Source organism: Anolis carolinensis, chromosome 3 (assembly GCF_035594765.1).
Source record: "Anolis carolinensis isolate JA03-04 chromosome 3, rAnoCar3.1.pri, whole genome shotgun sequence".
NCBI classification, from domain to species: domain Eukaryota; kingdom Metazoa; phylum Chordata; class Lepidosauria; order Squamata; family Dactyloidae; genus Anolis; species Anolis carolinensis.
The window spans coordinates 148,961,414-148,977,211 of record NC_085843.1 but is presented as its reverse complement, the minus strand read 5'-3'; the positions used below and the strand labels follow the sequence as shown (position 1 = coordinate 148,977,211).

At 38.4% G+C, this 15,798-nt stretch overlaps 1 long non-coding RNA gene across 1 annotated transcript; it reads left to right on the top strand.

Annotated features, from left to right (window-relative positions):
• The first annotated feature begins 918 nt into the window (after positions 1-918).
• Positions 919-9,528, top strand: LOC134297614 (uncharacterized). The gene is made up of 3 exons (XR_010004407.1): positions 919-1,495; positions 2,519-2,629; positions 8,003-9,528. It is a non-coding gene; the product is annotated as an uncharacterized LOC134297614 (long non-coding RNA).
• Positions 9,529-15,798: the final 6,270 nt, after the last annotated feature.

Below are 15,798 nucleotides of genomic sequence, written 5' to 3'. Positions count from 1 at the left end.
CACTCCTAGAATCTATAGAATCATAGAGTTGGAAGAGACTTCGTGGGCCATCCAGTCCAACCCCCTGTCAAGATGCAGGAAAATCACATTCAAAGCAACCCAGAAAGATGGCAATCCAGCCTCTGCTTTAAAGCCTCCAAAGAAGGAGCCTCATGGGACTTGTTCTCCAGACACTTTATAATTTTAGTTGCCCTCCTCTGGACACATTCCAGCTTGTCAACATCTCCTTTAAATTGCAGTGCCTAGAATTATACACAGTATTCCAGGTGTGGTTTGACATCTACCCAGCTTGTAACTCTATAAAAAAAGAGATCAGATTAGTCTGGCATGACTTGTTTTTGATAAATCTGTGTTGACTATTGGCGAAGGTTGAGAGGAAACATGATAGTCATGTATAAATATTTGAAAGGTTGCCATAAGGAAGAAGGAGCAGGCTTGTTTTCTGCTGCTCTGGAAACCAGGACTCGGAGCAATGGGTTCAAATTACAAGAAAGGAGATTCCACCTGAATATTAGGAAGAACTTTCTGATCATATAAGCTATTCAACAGGGGAACTCTCTGCCTCGGAGTATGGTGGAAGCTCCTTCCTTGGAGTCTTTTAAACAGAGGCTGGATGGCCATCTGTTGGGCGTCCTTTGATTGTACTTTTCCTGCATGGCAGGGGATTGGACTAAATGGCCCATGTGGTCTCTTCTAACTCTATGATTCTATGATAAGAATTTTAAAAAATATAGTCTCTTCTCAATCCAGTAATTGTGAATGCAGAGGCCCATTAGAAACACCTAATGTGTTTTTAAATTCTTCTTTCTTTCGCTCTCTTTTTATGAACTGAATGTATTTATTTACTTTAACGCAGAGAGATTTTGCTACCCCATAACTGACTACATGCCTACTGGGAAATTTTTAAAGCTTTACTGGAATTGTGACCTTCGAGATTTTTTAAAAATGCTACTGAAATAATAAAAGTAGAAACATTACTTAACATTTCTGCTTATATAGATTACTGAAGCAGGGCTTATTTGCAATTGAAATTCAAACCTAGTGCCCTTGTAAAAAGAAATAACAATACAGAATGTTGAATCCTTCACCCATTAACATTTGAAAACAATATTATATAATAGCTTTCTTTGTTTTCATTTAAATAGAAATGTTCCCTCTTTAGTGGTACAACCTATCAGTTTCAGTATGTATGTACAATATTTATTACAACATTATCTGGCTTTGATAGCTATTGTCCTAGAGATTTATTTCTCTTCAGACATATACCAGCGTGTTTGCATCTTGGAAGAATGGCAATTACGTGCACGCAACTCAATGGAGGATTTCATTCTGACATACAATCTCATTAAACAGCAGTACTTGAATCTAAGTCAATTCATGACTATAACACATAACTGTTTTAGTATGCTCTCGTTCGGTATGAAAGACTTCTGTATTAATTTAATTGCACCTTTTTCCGATCAACCTGCTTTCAACTCAACATCAGGTTCTTCAGGTTAGTGTCTACCTCTTCAAATGCAAAAGTGAAATGCAAGTGACAGAAAGCAGCTACAAGGTGGTTAATGAAATATTTACACTCAACAATCGTCATTTAAAAGGCATACTAACTTATATTGCAAACAAGATGGGGTGCGCAAAAATGAATTCTTGACTCAACCTCTATTGAAGGAAAAAGAAAAACTGGGTTAATACAACCTTTTCCTTCCTACCCCTTCCTGCTTTTCACATGAATTCTGGTGCTGCATCTTTTCCCCTCTAGATTTGAATTTTTATAGATGCTTTATGAAGTGACCACAAAGAAGGCAACACATGCTCAGAAGTTTTATTGCATTTCTTATTGGCATATCAGCTAGTTTCCCGCTCCGACGGGAAGGTAACGGCACTCCATGCAGTCATGCTGGCCACATGACCTTGGAGGTGTCTACGGACAACACCGGCTCTTCGGCTTAGAAATTGAGATGAGCACCAACCCCCAGAGTCAGTCACGACTGGACTTAACATCAGGGGAAAACCTTTACCTTTACCTATATATATATGATGAACAATGTTAAATATTTTATCAACCTATATTTCTTGCTCTTTTTCCTATGTCCTCTGATTCAAAGAAAATTGAGCTATAAAGATATTTTGAGTAGCTTGCTAGTCAAGGCCTTGACTGCAAATGATAGCTAGCTATAGCATCTGTACAAAGGTTGTCATTTAGTCATTGAACAGATGTCTGAATTATCCTGGGGGGGAAAGATGTAGCTCCCCAGGCAAACAAAATATCTTATTTACCAGTAGTTAACATTTTCTTTTCTTTGATCTGTGGTTATTATGATGTACAATATCGGCTGTTGGTAATATTCTAGCAAGAATGAAAGACCAATCCAAATCAATGTTGCAGAAACTCTGAAAATGAGAAGCCAGACTTCAGAGCATTGGGGGAATTTAATAGTTTTAGCCTTTTTTCTCCAGTTCTCCAAAAAGAAGAGTAGCTCTTAGAATGATGAGCCAAAATCTATTTTCTTCTTTGCAGGGAAGCTTATTCCACTGTTCCCTACCAGGATGACAGGCCACAATCTATTTTCTTTTTCACAGGATAGATCGTTTCACCTTTCTTCACAATATCTGGGAACTGTACAGCCAGGTAGGAGCTACAGTATAAGATAGTTACTTTTTTTGTTTTACAACTCCTAAAATCCTTCAGACAGGATTCTGGGAATAGCAGTCCAAAAGGATGTTTTTCTACTTTGATTGGAGCTGTCATTTATCACTTTCTTGATCTATTTGTTCAGTGCAATCCCTTTCACTCATCCTTTTTCTATGCCATGACTTGTCTTAGGGTTTGTCTACACTTATAGTAAGAATTTATTTGGCATCAGATTTTTCTGATCCACATTTGTCCTGCAGTGACTCTGTTAACACTAATACATATCATAGTGAGATAACCATAACATGCCACACATTTTATCTTACTGAAATCTCCTGGTACTGATATTAGAGAGTGGTCTACATTTCCAATCCTTTCCATTATGTGCAATTACACAGCCATTTTTTTTCTTATGCATGCATGAGAATAAACATATTTTAAGCGAAGCTACACACATGCTAACATATTGATATGCAAGTATCTGTACACATGAACTTCTTTTAAAAATAAATAAAATCTAATCTGGGAAAGTATAACTTTCTCTCAGGAATTGTCACTAAACAGTTCTAACCACCAGTAATTTCTCCCTCCAAAAACACAACGAAAGATACTGCTCAGGAGGGGTGGGGGCAGCCAAATACTCAAAAGTCCAGAATTTTTTTAAAGTCTCAGGATAGAAGGCAATATTGATTGAAATGCTTTAAGGCCTAAAGTAACACATTGCAAACAAATCAAGGAAAAATATATTTTACTCTAGAGTTTGGTTAGTTGAAAATATGTTGTTGATCTGAATATGGTTTGATTGGGGGATCTTAGAAGGAGACTAGATAGTATAAAACAGAAGTTGTGGGGCATCAAGAAAGAAGAATTAAGAGAAAGATTTAAAAAGCCCTTGTGGCACTTTCAAAATATGGGCCGAATTGTTGGAAAATTAAGAATGACAGATCCAGCTGGGAAGTAAAATCATTCAAGACATAGCACAATAAATCTACAGAAAAGAGAAACGTATTTGGAAGTTGGTGGAACTTGGGTGGCTGATGTCAGAGGAGTAACCTCCTCCTAGCCCATTGGGATTTATATCAGAAAGATACTGAGGAGTACACTAATTGGTACTGACATTGCATTGGCATTGCTATTAGTGGCATACACAGGTATGAACTGAATTTGTGTATTACACCACTGTAATGCACTCTTTGGGGGCTATCCTTGAAAAGTGTTCCAAAACTGATGTTAGTACAAAATTTAGCAACTAGGCTGGTGTCAAAAGTATATTGTACATAACCTTTCAAGAACTGCCTTGGCTTGCAGTTTCCTTCTGAGCTCAATATAAAGTGCCAGTGTTGACCTATAAAGCAACAATCAACAGGCCAGGATATATGAAAGATACTTCCTACAAGGCTTGTGGGAGGATCCATTTTAGCTGCTTTCCTTTGGCCAATCTGGCTTCTTTGTCTTGGTCGGATGACCGTAGTGCAAGGGTCCAACCATCATGTTTCCTGTCTGTAACGGAACCACATGACAGCTGATCACAGCTCCTTCTCCCCTTTTTGGGAGCATGTGGTGTGTAAAGAGGCTGCCGCCACATGAGGTTTCCCTGAGAGCTTTGCCTGTCGGACCAATTGGAGAATGCCATGGCGTGTCTTATGCAAGCTGTGCCAATGGGGCAACCACCTCCATTGATCTCAGCTGCATACTCATGCTTCAGTCCAATTGTCTTGCCTTGCTGCCATTCAGCTTTTTGGCTTGGCTTGGTCTCTCTATGAAATCCTTTATTTTCTTGATTCATTTTATTTAGTGGGATTGACTGGAAATTGGGAATGTGTGGGATAGGTGGGAGGGGTGATGGTGCTGGTGCACTTGGGGACTTGGGAGAAAGAAAGAGCATCTTTCTCTTTGCTCTTGTGGTGTGCTTTTCTTTAAAAAAATTTGGGTGGCTTTGAGAGCCTTGATTAATCCTTTAGCTTCTTTTTTTCCTCCCCTCCTCTCCTTCAGAAAATACTTCTAAAAGATAATAATATCAAGAAGAAGAAGAAAAAAAGAAAAGAAAACCCTCATTCTCAGAAAACAACTACTTAGTTACTTTCCACCTTCCTTTGCAAACTAGTTATCTCTTTATAGCTCTCTCTGTGCTGCTCATCTATGCCTTATGAATTTTCTAGTAAATGTATCATCATCATCATCATCATCATCATAAAAGTATTGGTTGATTGTTGCCACTTGCCTGCCAGTAGTACAAATAACAACTACAACTCTTAGTTGGGTTTCAATCTGTGTAGAAACTTGGTCAGAATCCATTGTCTCCCCACCTCTCCTTCAGAAAATACTTCTAAAAGATGATGATGATGATGATGATGATGATGATGATGATGATGACTATCATTATTATTATTCCCTGTAAATACAAAGAAAACCCTCATTCTCAGAAAAGTACTTCCTACAGTTACCTACCTACCCTAACCCTTATGCTAAAAATGAAGGGGAAGGGAAGCCTGGGAAGTGTCCCTCCCCCCATTGTCACCAATGGGCCAGATCTAGCTGTATTTTGGGGCTATGGTCTGAAAATGGCCATTTGGGTGCATGTCCATTTTTGAGAGGTGCGTGAAAACAGTTATGGGGGTCTACCGGTATCCCACCAGAAGAAATGGATCAAGGTTCAGTCAAAATGCACAAGCCTACTTCCTACCATATGAAATTTTAAATCTTCAGAAAAAGTCTTGCTGTGTGTTCCAACATCTTGTGAAGTTGGGTTGGTGGGTACATGCAACAGAAATTTATCTGTAGTGGTGCTTTATATGTAGAATTCCTTAACCAAGGAAGTTATGCTGACCCAACTTTTTAAAGTTTCTAGTGGGGAACCAAAATCAGTGTACTAATTATGATTTTGGATAGCTTTATAGTAATTTTTAAATATAATTTCTAAAATGATTTATAGTGGCATTAATTGGTTTTTATTTATTCATTAACTTTTAATTTTATTTATTTTTATTTATAGTATATATCCTGTCTTTTTCCAAGTATGAGACACTTGTGGAATGAGAAGTGATACAGTAATACTACCAATAAATGAATAACTCTACTTTATGCCTTGTATCTTTCCTTCATTGTTGATGTGGTACATGTTGCTTTCTACCCTGCTTCTATTACCAGAAGCAGAATAATTGTATCATACACTGAAAGATGCTTTACCAATGATCCTGTATTCTACACCAGCCATAGAATGGCTGTTCTACAATAAGCAGTTTTACAATATAGACTTCCTCACACAATCCCACTCTTCCACTACAGTCATGTTACTTCCATTGATAGTGGATACATACTAGTTGAGCATCTTTAATATCTCTTTTGTACCTCTTTTCATTAGCACAATTGTGCCAAATTGCCAATATGTGATCTCACACATATTTTGCACACGTTGCCTTCCCACACTTCTGCTATTCCTGAGTTTTTTTTTCGTACAATTGCACAATTCTAGCATTTCAAAACAAAGCAAAGAGGTGAATCTAAACATAAAATAAAATAAAAATAGCCAGTTTTGGAATAGTGAGGGGGAGAGGGCAAGAGGAAAAGAAATCCATCTCTGATGTCACTTTGCTGCCATTACGCTGTTACAGAAGGGGAAGTGATCCATTGCACTGAGGTAGGTGACAGGAACATTGCAGGATTAGAAGCTATTGACAGGTTCTACCCATTCATAGCTAGACATCGAAGAATCATGAGGTGTCTTTACAGTCAGAGTAAAAACTCTATTCAGCATGTGAATTAATTGAAATTAAGCCTGACAGTAGACATGACTCGTCAATGAGACAGAAAATGCAAAATGTAACAGAAAATGCAAAATCTGGCAACTTAAAAAAAAAATGACTATTCTTCACAAATGGTGCAATTTTGCTCCCAATCCCTCTCATCTTTAGACAGGTTGTAGTGTCATCTTAATAGCATGTAACAAGAGTTATTTGAGACTATATTTAGTTTGGAGAAGAGATGACTGAGAATTGTCAAGATAGTAATAGAAAGGAGATAGCTTGGAAAGGAGAAGACTGAGAGCACATTTACACTGCCTGTTAACCCAAAAGGAGAGTGAACCAGCTCCGTGACAGCTAAATGACACATGAAACTGATTTAGGTTAATGCAAGTCAAGGTTGCTTAATGTGGTCTTTAAAAAAGTGATGTGTTGCTCTGAATTTTGTCTGAGAATGCAGAGCAAACCACAACTTTGGATTGGTGAAAGTAGTTGGATCACTTCCAAGATGGAAATGGCCACAGCTGTTTGCATGGCCATTCCATATTCCCTGGACCTGAGTGACCCAGCAACATCATCATGTCTCTCCTGTTCTTGTCATCATGGTAGACAGTAAGCACAACACAGCTTGTGGCCATCACCCAGTGCTTGAAATGATGTTTGCCAAAGCAATGAGGCAATTGGAGAAAGGAGGGAAAAAAATCCTCCTTCTTCTCTCTCCTTTCCATGTCACACTGGCACTCCAGCCAACATCACTCTAGCAGCAAGTAATAAACACTAATGCTGTCACTCCCTATAGCTGTTGCAGTGAAAACAACAGGATCGTTGTCAACTAACAGTCAAGGCTCTCTCCTGCCTCTGAAGCAACTGGGAGGTTGGCATTCAAAAGTATCCCAAGACTGATATCACATTCTCCCCAGGAAAAAGGATTCATGTAAAGCTGCCCCAAGAAGGTAATAAGATAGTCATGAAAGAATATCATGTAGAAGATGTAGCAAGTTGTTTTTTGTTGCTCTATTGACTAAAACACATATTTCCTTGGGAGATTTCACCCAAACGTGATGAAGATGTTTACCGTGAAATTTTTTATTTTATTTTTTTTACAGTGGAGGACACCATCTAAAGACAAGAGTGAACTTTTCTTTTCTGGAAGTTTTTAGAAAGCGGTTGGATAACACCTGTGAGGAGTGCTTTAGTTGTGTATTCTTGCTTGACAGGGGGTTAAACAAGATGGTTTTTGCAATCCCTTCTAACTCAATGATAGTATGATCTGTATTAAACTATACATGTTATCTATTTATGTCTTCTTGTATTTATTTATTCTCTTTTAGAGTGCTGGTTGCGCAAATAAAACTTACTATAAGCACACTTATATCCATGCATAAATCTTTTATTTGTTAGAGATAAACTTGTGAGAAAAAGCTTTTACATTACTGAAGGGTTTATGTTGTATGGTGGCAGAGGAAAGTTTGTTTTTCTTTGACGGAGTTGTTTTTAAATTTTATCATCCTATATTAATGACGGTATTCTGTCATATAGGGCAATGCATCAATGGAAAGAGTAACCTTTTATTTTGGCCAGGACAATAGCCAAGTCTCAATTTCAATGAGCCTTTTTGTCTTGTTTTCAGAAGAACTGCCTGCCTCAGGGGAGCGTGCTTGCTCCATCAATGTTTAACATCTACACAAATGATCAGCCATTGCCAGAAGGTACAGAGAGTTTCATCTATGCTGACGATCGTGACATCACCGCCCAAGCAGGGAGCTTTGAAATGGTTGAACAGAAACTCTATGAAGCTTTAGGTGCTCTTCCTGCCTATAGCAGGGAAAACAAGTGAACCCTAATCCATCTAAAACACAGACATGTGCTTTTCACCTTATGAACAGACAAGCACCTGGTAAGGAATCCACCTGGAGCATTGCAGCACACCAAAATACTTGGGAGTTACCCTGGAACTGTGCCCTGACTTACAAGAAGCACTGCTTGACTATCAAGCAAAAAGTGGGCACTAGAAATAACATCGTACGAAAGCTGACTAGCACAACCTGGGGATCACAACCAGACACAGTGAAGACATCTGCCCTTGCACTTGCTACTCTGCTGCTGAATATGCATGCCCAGTGTGGAATACATCTCTCCACATTAAAACAGTGGTTGTGGCTCTTAATGAGACATGCTGCATTATCACCGGATGTCTATGCCCCACACCAATGGAGAAATTAGCCGGCATTGCACCACCTGACATCTGCCGGGAAGTAGTAGCCAGCAATGAAAGGATCAAGGCATTGTCATCTACTGCCCACCCCGTTTGGGTATCAACAGCTGATGCTGGATGAGAGACTCTCTCCTGGGCACACAGAAGACTGGGTGACTTGAAAGGTGCTGTACAGACTACTCTCTGGCACCATGGGATGCAGAGCCAGCCTTAAGAAATGGGGCTACAAAGTGGAGTCCACAGCATGGGAGTGTGGAGAAGAGCAAACCACAGATCACCTGTTACAATGCAGTCTGAACCTTGCCACATGCACAATGGAGGACCTTCTTACAGCAACACCAGAGGCACTCCAAGTGGCCAGCTGCTGGTCAAAGGACATTTAGTATAATGCCAAGTTTTTAAAACGTTGTTTGTGTTTGCAAATACATTACAACTTGTACCATTGGTTCGTTTCTGATACAATAAATAAATAAATAAATAAATAAATAAATAAATAAGCTTTTTGTCTCTAGAAAATAGACATTTACCATACCTTTTTGCAAAGAACAGTTAGAATAAACCGACAGCCTTCACATTCTTGCTTTCTAAAGTTAAACATTATCAACTTTGAACTGGATTATATGAGTCTACACTGCCATATAATCCACTTTGAAGCAGGCAATATGGCAGCGTAGATATTGGGGCCTATGAGTTAGGGTAGCTGCTATAGATCTATTGGCGAAACATCTAACCGTATATTTAGACTTTCTTCCTCCACTCTTTTTTTAACCATCTGGCTTGATAAAACTCAAAACTTATGTACTTTTATGACATTTTAGTTGATTTTTTAAAAATATTACCAAAAAAGAAAAGATATGCAGGAACTCCTTGCAATAAAGCAGCAGAACTGTAAGGTAAAGATAAAGGTAAAGGTTTCCCCTGACATTAAGTCCAGAAGTGTCCGACTCTGGGGGGTTGGTGCTCATCTGCATTTCTAAGCCAAACAGCTGGCATTGTCCGTTGACACCTCCAAGGTCATGTGGCTGGCATTACTGCATGGAACATCGTTACCTTCCCATCGGAGTGGTACCTATTGATCTACTCACATTTGCATGTTTTCAAACTGCTAGGTTGGCAGAAGCTGGAGCTAACAGTGGGCACTCAATCCGCTCCCTGGACCAGAACCTGCAACCTTTCGGTCTGCAAGATCAGCAGCTCAGAGCTTTAACACACTGTGCCACTGGGGGCAGAATTGTAGATAACAAAAACTAAAAATATTTATTTATAGTTGTATGTATTTCTTGTATTGCATGGAAGATCATCTTCATTATCTACAAGAAGATAATTTTCCAGCTGAGTTTTCAGATGATGCTGATTGCAGTCCCACAGATTCCTCACCATGTAGTATGCTGATTAGGTCTGATGGGACTTGCAGCCCAGCAACATCTGGAAGTCTGCACAATTTCCACCCACTTCCAAAATATTAATAACAAATCTATGAATAGGCAAATGTATCTCTTTGTAGAGTTAACAACACACTCTCTTACTCTCTCTCTCTCTCTTTCTGTGTACACATGCGCACTTGCTCACATACGTATATTAGTGGTGTGTGTAGATTATATATATATATATATATATATATATATATATATATATATATATTTTTTTTCTCAAATAAAAAAGATATGAACTCACGATTAACTTTGAAAAATAAGATGATGTCCCAAGGGGAATCAGATGTCCCTCCAGTACCAATGATCTGAGAAGGCCGGCTTAATAATTTTGATAGCAACCTCTTAGTTGTCCTTGTGTTAAGAAACTTGGATTTTGTGTTCCATGAAATGTCAGAGAGAGACAGCATCAGCTGAAAAAGGAAGAAACAACAGTTCTTGCTGTCCATCAAGGGAAGTATAAAACTCTTTATCGTTCTGAAAGCTGTAGAGCTTCATTTTTAATCTCTGTGTGGTGATTTTCAAAAAGTCAGAGACCACTTTGAAGGGGTGCATTTTATTCTACTGTGTGCCAAACTAATTCAGAAAGACTTAGAAGACAAATAAAAAACAAACAAACAGAACAAGGGTTGGATTTGCTTAGCAGCAGCAGCATTTCCATGAACTTGAAAATAAACGACAGCCTATTGTATACACTGTTGGTCCCTGTGTGATCTAAAGAGGACGAGAAGAGCAAAGCTGCAATTGACTTGCTAGTTCAAAACAAGCAGTGTAAAGAAATGGTAAGGTACAAGTCTGCAGTGAGGTGACATTTTCATTTTCAGATTATTCTTTGATGAGAAATTAATTAATTTTTCACTTTTTATAGTAGTGGGATGGGAACATTTTTATAGCAGGGAAGAAATTATATATAAGAAGTCAAAGATTTGTTTATCCAAATTCAAATCTTTGAATGTTCAGCTCTGGCATGTTTTGACTTGAATCCTTTTGTATTCCATAATGTTAGAGGGGAAGTAGTGTTGCCACTGTTTTTCCCTGACAGGCTATTTCCCCCTGGCATTTTTGACAAGCAAGAACAACACAGAGTCCATCTACATGGGTCAAATGAGTTGGTGCAGAGTTGAATGAACTTTTGGGGGGTCCATTTGCCTTAATGCAAGAGAAAACTACAAACACCTGGCTTACAAATGACTCATAGTGTGTGAGACAACAGGGAGTGAGGGAAATCTACCCCTAGGAAGGGAAATTCACTCCTGAAAGAGTTATTATGGGGCAAAAGATGTCTCAATTGAAGCTTTATCACCAATTCCTGTTTCCACACCAGGCCATTTTTTTCAAAATCCAATTCTCACAGGGACTGAAAGTGAGGTGAAATCTTCTGAACAGGGGGACAGAGAGAAAAACAAACACCACACTTGCATATGCTATCCAAAGCTAATATATTTGGCTGGAGTTAAGCTTAAAAATGTACCTGTTCTGACTTACATACAAATTCAACTTAAGAACAAACCTACAGAATCTACTTTGTTCATAACTTGGGAGTCTGCCTGTACTTAATGCCATCCAGTCCCATGTTTGTTTGTTTTTTAAATCACACCAGAGCTTCTCTAAAACTCCAGAATTCACTCGTACTTTTTGCTGGTATGAACAGTCTATTTAGAACTGACCACAGCTGTTTACAATCATTTCCCTGAACTCAATTATTATTATTATTATTAACTGCATTTCTATACTGCTTTTCTCACCCCTGAGGGGGACTCAAAGCAGTTTACAACATAATAAATGGCAAAATTTAATGCCGTACATATATATAAAAATATATCACATATCTAAATCAAAAACATACAAACTGTAGAATAAAACCATTAAAACTATAAAAACATCAAACATAGACATAAGCATGAAACATGTTATTACAACAATTAACATAGATCCCTTCTCTTCCCCTAACTCAAGCAGCCCGGAGACAGGCGATGGCTCTTACCTTACCCTTACTCTGGCCTTAGCAGCAACCAAAAGGCTGTGGTCATCACTCTGCACCTGTAGTGACACTAGCTGGAGCAGAGAAGGGAGGCAGGAAAGAAAGGTATGATTATGCCTATTCATGCTGTAGCTGAAGCCCTAGAACTGGGAAGGAAAATGCAGCTCTCCTAGTGTGCCCAAATATCCCAAATTACTTGTATATTTCAATTTATACCAGTCAACATGGTAACAAGAAGAAGTATTTTGTCACATCTGGTTGCTATTCTGATTGCAATGTGGCCAAATATGGAGTTATCATTGGGATGGGAGGGATAGGTGCAGCCTACTGCGGATGTGACAAAATTCCACCACCCAATTGCCCATTCTTGCTATAGAGCAGGGGTCCCCAAACCTTTTAAACAGGGGGACAGTTCACGATCCTTCGGACTATTGGAGGGCCGGACTATAGTTGGCCACCAAGCAATAATAATAATAAAGAGGGTTGGAAAAGACCCTTTGGGCCATTGAGTCCAACCCCCTTCTGCCTTTGTGCACCAAAAGCACAAGCAAAGCACCCCTGACAGATGGCCTTCCAGCCTCAATGTTATAATAATAATAATAATAATAATAATAATAATAATAATAATAATAATAAAAAGAGGAGAACCCTTGGGTCATTTAGCCCAACCCCCTTCTGCCTTTGTGCCGTGGGGGCTGAATAAATGGCTTCGATGGGCCGCATGTGTCCCCCGGGCCTTAGTTTGGGGACCCCTGCTACAGAGAGAACATTATACACTTTGAAGTGTCAAATGTTTTATTTGTTTTGTTGGTTCAGGTTTGAAAATGCATTTACTACAAGTCACTTCAACAAACCAATTCTTTGCTATTCATTCACCCTGGTGGTGGCACAGTGTGTTAAAGCGCTAAGCTGCTGAACTTGCAGACCGAAAGGTCCCAGGTTCAAATCCCGGGAGCAGAATGAGCACCCTCTGTTAGCCCCAGCTCCTGCTAACCTAGCAGTTTGAAAACATGCAAATGTGAGTAGATCAATAGGTACTGCTCTGGTGGGAAGGTAACGGCGCTCCATGCAGTCATGCCGGCCACATGACCTTGGAGGTGTCTACGGACCATGCCGGCTCTTCAGCTTAGAAATGGAGATGAGCACCAAACCCCAGAGTTGGACACGACTGACTTAATGTCAGGGGAAACTTTTACCTTTACCTTAACTCATTTATTTTTGTTTATTTATTCCAAGTCCCATTCTGTTTTTTCCATTTCACTTGCATCTTCTTTGCCAATCATTTACAAAGATGCCCCCAGCTCAACAGAGGACAAGTTAAGGCAGAAAAGATTTGTGAAGGACTGAAATTTTGACAGCTACCTGTGTAAAAGAACAAAATATCCCGGCCAAGATTCCTTAGGGTTTGAGTTCTGAACTTCCAAATTGTAAATGTTACATTTACTATGTAAATGATTTCCCCTCTTTTGCTCTTAGGCATTGTCTTGTTATTTTACGAATATCATATTCTACCTTGATTTGTCCTTTGCGCTATTTTTTCCCCTTGTGATAAAAGAAACCTGGAGAGAGAGAAAAGAATGCCAAACTTCCAAAATGAAGAGCACTCTCTCTCTCTCTTGCTCATTCACTTTTGTTTGAACTTAATAATTGTGACTTGGCAGGAGAGTTTATGATGAGTGATTAATCGGTGCATATTTTACCATTAGATGAACACAAAGCACACAAACAGTGTTCTGCCAAAAATATGATTGTGTGGTCCTTTATGCTGATATTTGAAATGAAATTGAATTATATTACAAAGCTTATAAAGGTCAACTTGAGAAAATGTGCGATCCAGAAGTTATTTCTGTATTTCAGTCATGCCTCCTGTCTGTCATCCAAATATATTTCGCTCGTGGTAACCTGCTTATTTAACATTAACTACTGCATTGAAGAGACAACAGTCTTTCTTTAATACAAATAAAAGCAACGTTAAGCTGATTTTTTACTTGGTGTTCTTTTTTTTACAAGGAAAACTAGTTCTAACCAGGGCTAAGGTCCAGAACTTCTACACCCTCTCCTAGAGAGCAAGAAGGAATCGTCTGGTCAGAAGCCTAGCATATTGTCACTTCTTTGTCGGTATTGACTTTTTACATCACTAGTTCTGAAAAAAGTATAATGTTCAGGCAAAAAGGCCAAGTCAGTTCAAAGTTTTAGTTATGACCTATAAATCCCTATATGGCTCAAGTCCAGGCTATCTTCCTATATGAACCTGTTCGGGCTCTGAAATAATCAGGATAAGCTGTTCTCTCAATTTTACCATCATCACAAGCACAGTTGGTGGGGATGCAAGAGCGGCCTTCTCAGCAGCTGACTCTAGATTCTGGAACTCATTTCTCATAGTGACCAGAAAGGCCTCCTCCCTGTTGTCTTTCTGGTGATGGGGTAAAACCTTTTTATTCAGGCAGGCTTTAAAAAATAAAAGTTTCTAGGAATGAGCTGTGGGTACTGTCTACAGTTTTAATATTTATTTTACACTTTTTAATCGTTTAATTGATTTTAATTGTTTATTCTGGACAATTCCATATTTAATTCTCTTTTAATGTTTATATGTTATAGGTTTAAAATTGTAATTTGGATTGTTTTCATCTGCCTTGAGGAAAGTGGGAAATAATAATAATAATAATAATAATAATAATAATAATAATAATAATAATAGTCCTTCAAGATAATGTAAATTTTCTGGTGCTTTCTTTGGAGACCTAAATTTTGGAATTTCTAGTGTATGAACCTGTCAAGTATGACAGGCCCAGTCTCTGTTTTTTTTTGAGAACCTCAGACAGAAAGCTATGTATAAGATTAATAGGATTTTGAGTGATAATAGAAATCAAAGGAAAGGCTTACATGCTTGATCATACTGAGGTATAAATATTCAATAGTATTTCTGTATCCTCGTACTACGTAAGGATAAGTTCATGGGTGAGAATGAGGAGGTGGTGGGATTGGAGGAAAATACTGGTATTTTGATTGTGGAATATCAAGATTGCATGTCTCTATGTGTACATGTGTGTATGTGTGTGTGTGTGTGTGTGTGTGTATAGTAGAGTCTCACTTATCCAACATTCACTTATCCAATATTCTGGATTATCCAACACATTTCTGTAGTTAATGTTTTCAGTACATTTCAGTGATATTTTGGTGCTAAATTCATAAATACAGTAATTACTACTTAGCATTACTGCGTATTGAACTACTTTTTCTGTCAAATTTGTTGTATAACATGATATTTTTGGTGCTTAATTTGTAAAATCATAACCTAATTTGATGTTTAATAGGCTTCTCCTTAATCTCTCCTTGGTATCCAACATATTTGCTTATCCAATGTTCTGCTGGCCCATTTATGTTGGATAAGTGAGACTCTACTGTATGTGTGTGTGTGTGTGTGTGTGTGTGTGTGTGTATTCCACAATAAAAAATGGAAAAAAGCTTGTTGTGGCCATGCCAAAGTCAAAGACCAACACTACTATGTCTTGAACTATCCATCTTCCTTATATCACTGGGTCCTTGTCCTCATCCTCTCACATATATAAACATATACATACAAGCCATGCTATCATGTCTGAATATGCTTTAGGAGAAGCCTTGTTGGATTCAAATATTTTTTGTTTACCACTCCAAATTACTTGGTCAACATGTACACTGACCACATAATCCAGTTTAAAGCTAACTAGTGAGATACAAATGGCAACGGCTACAAAATGCATGCTGCCAAAGAATGCTACCATGTGAATTGAGGTCAGTAAAGCACATAAAGCAAAGTT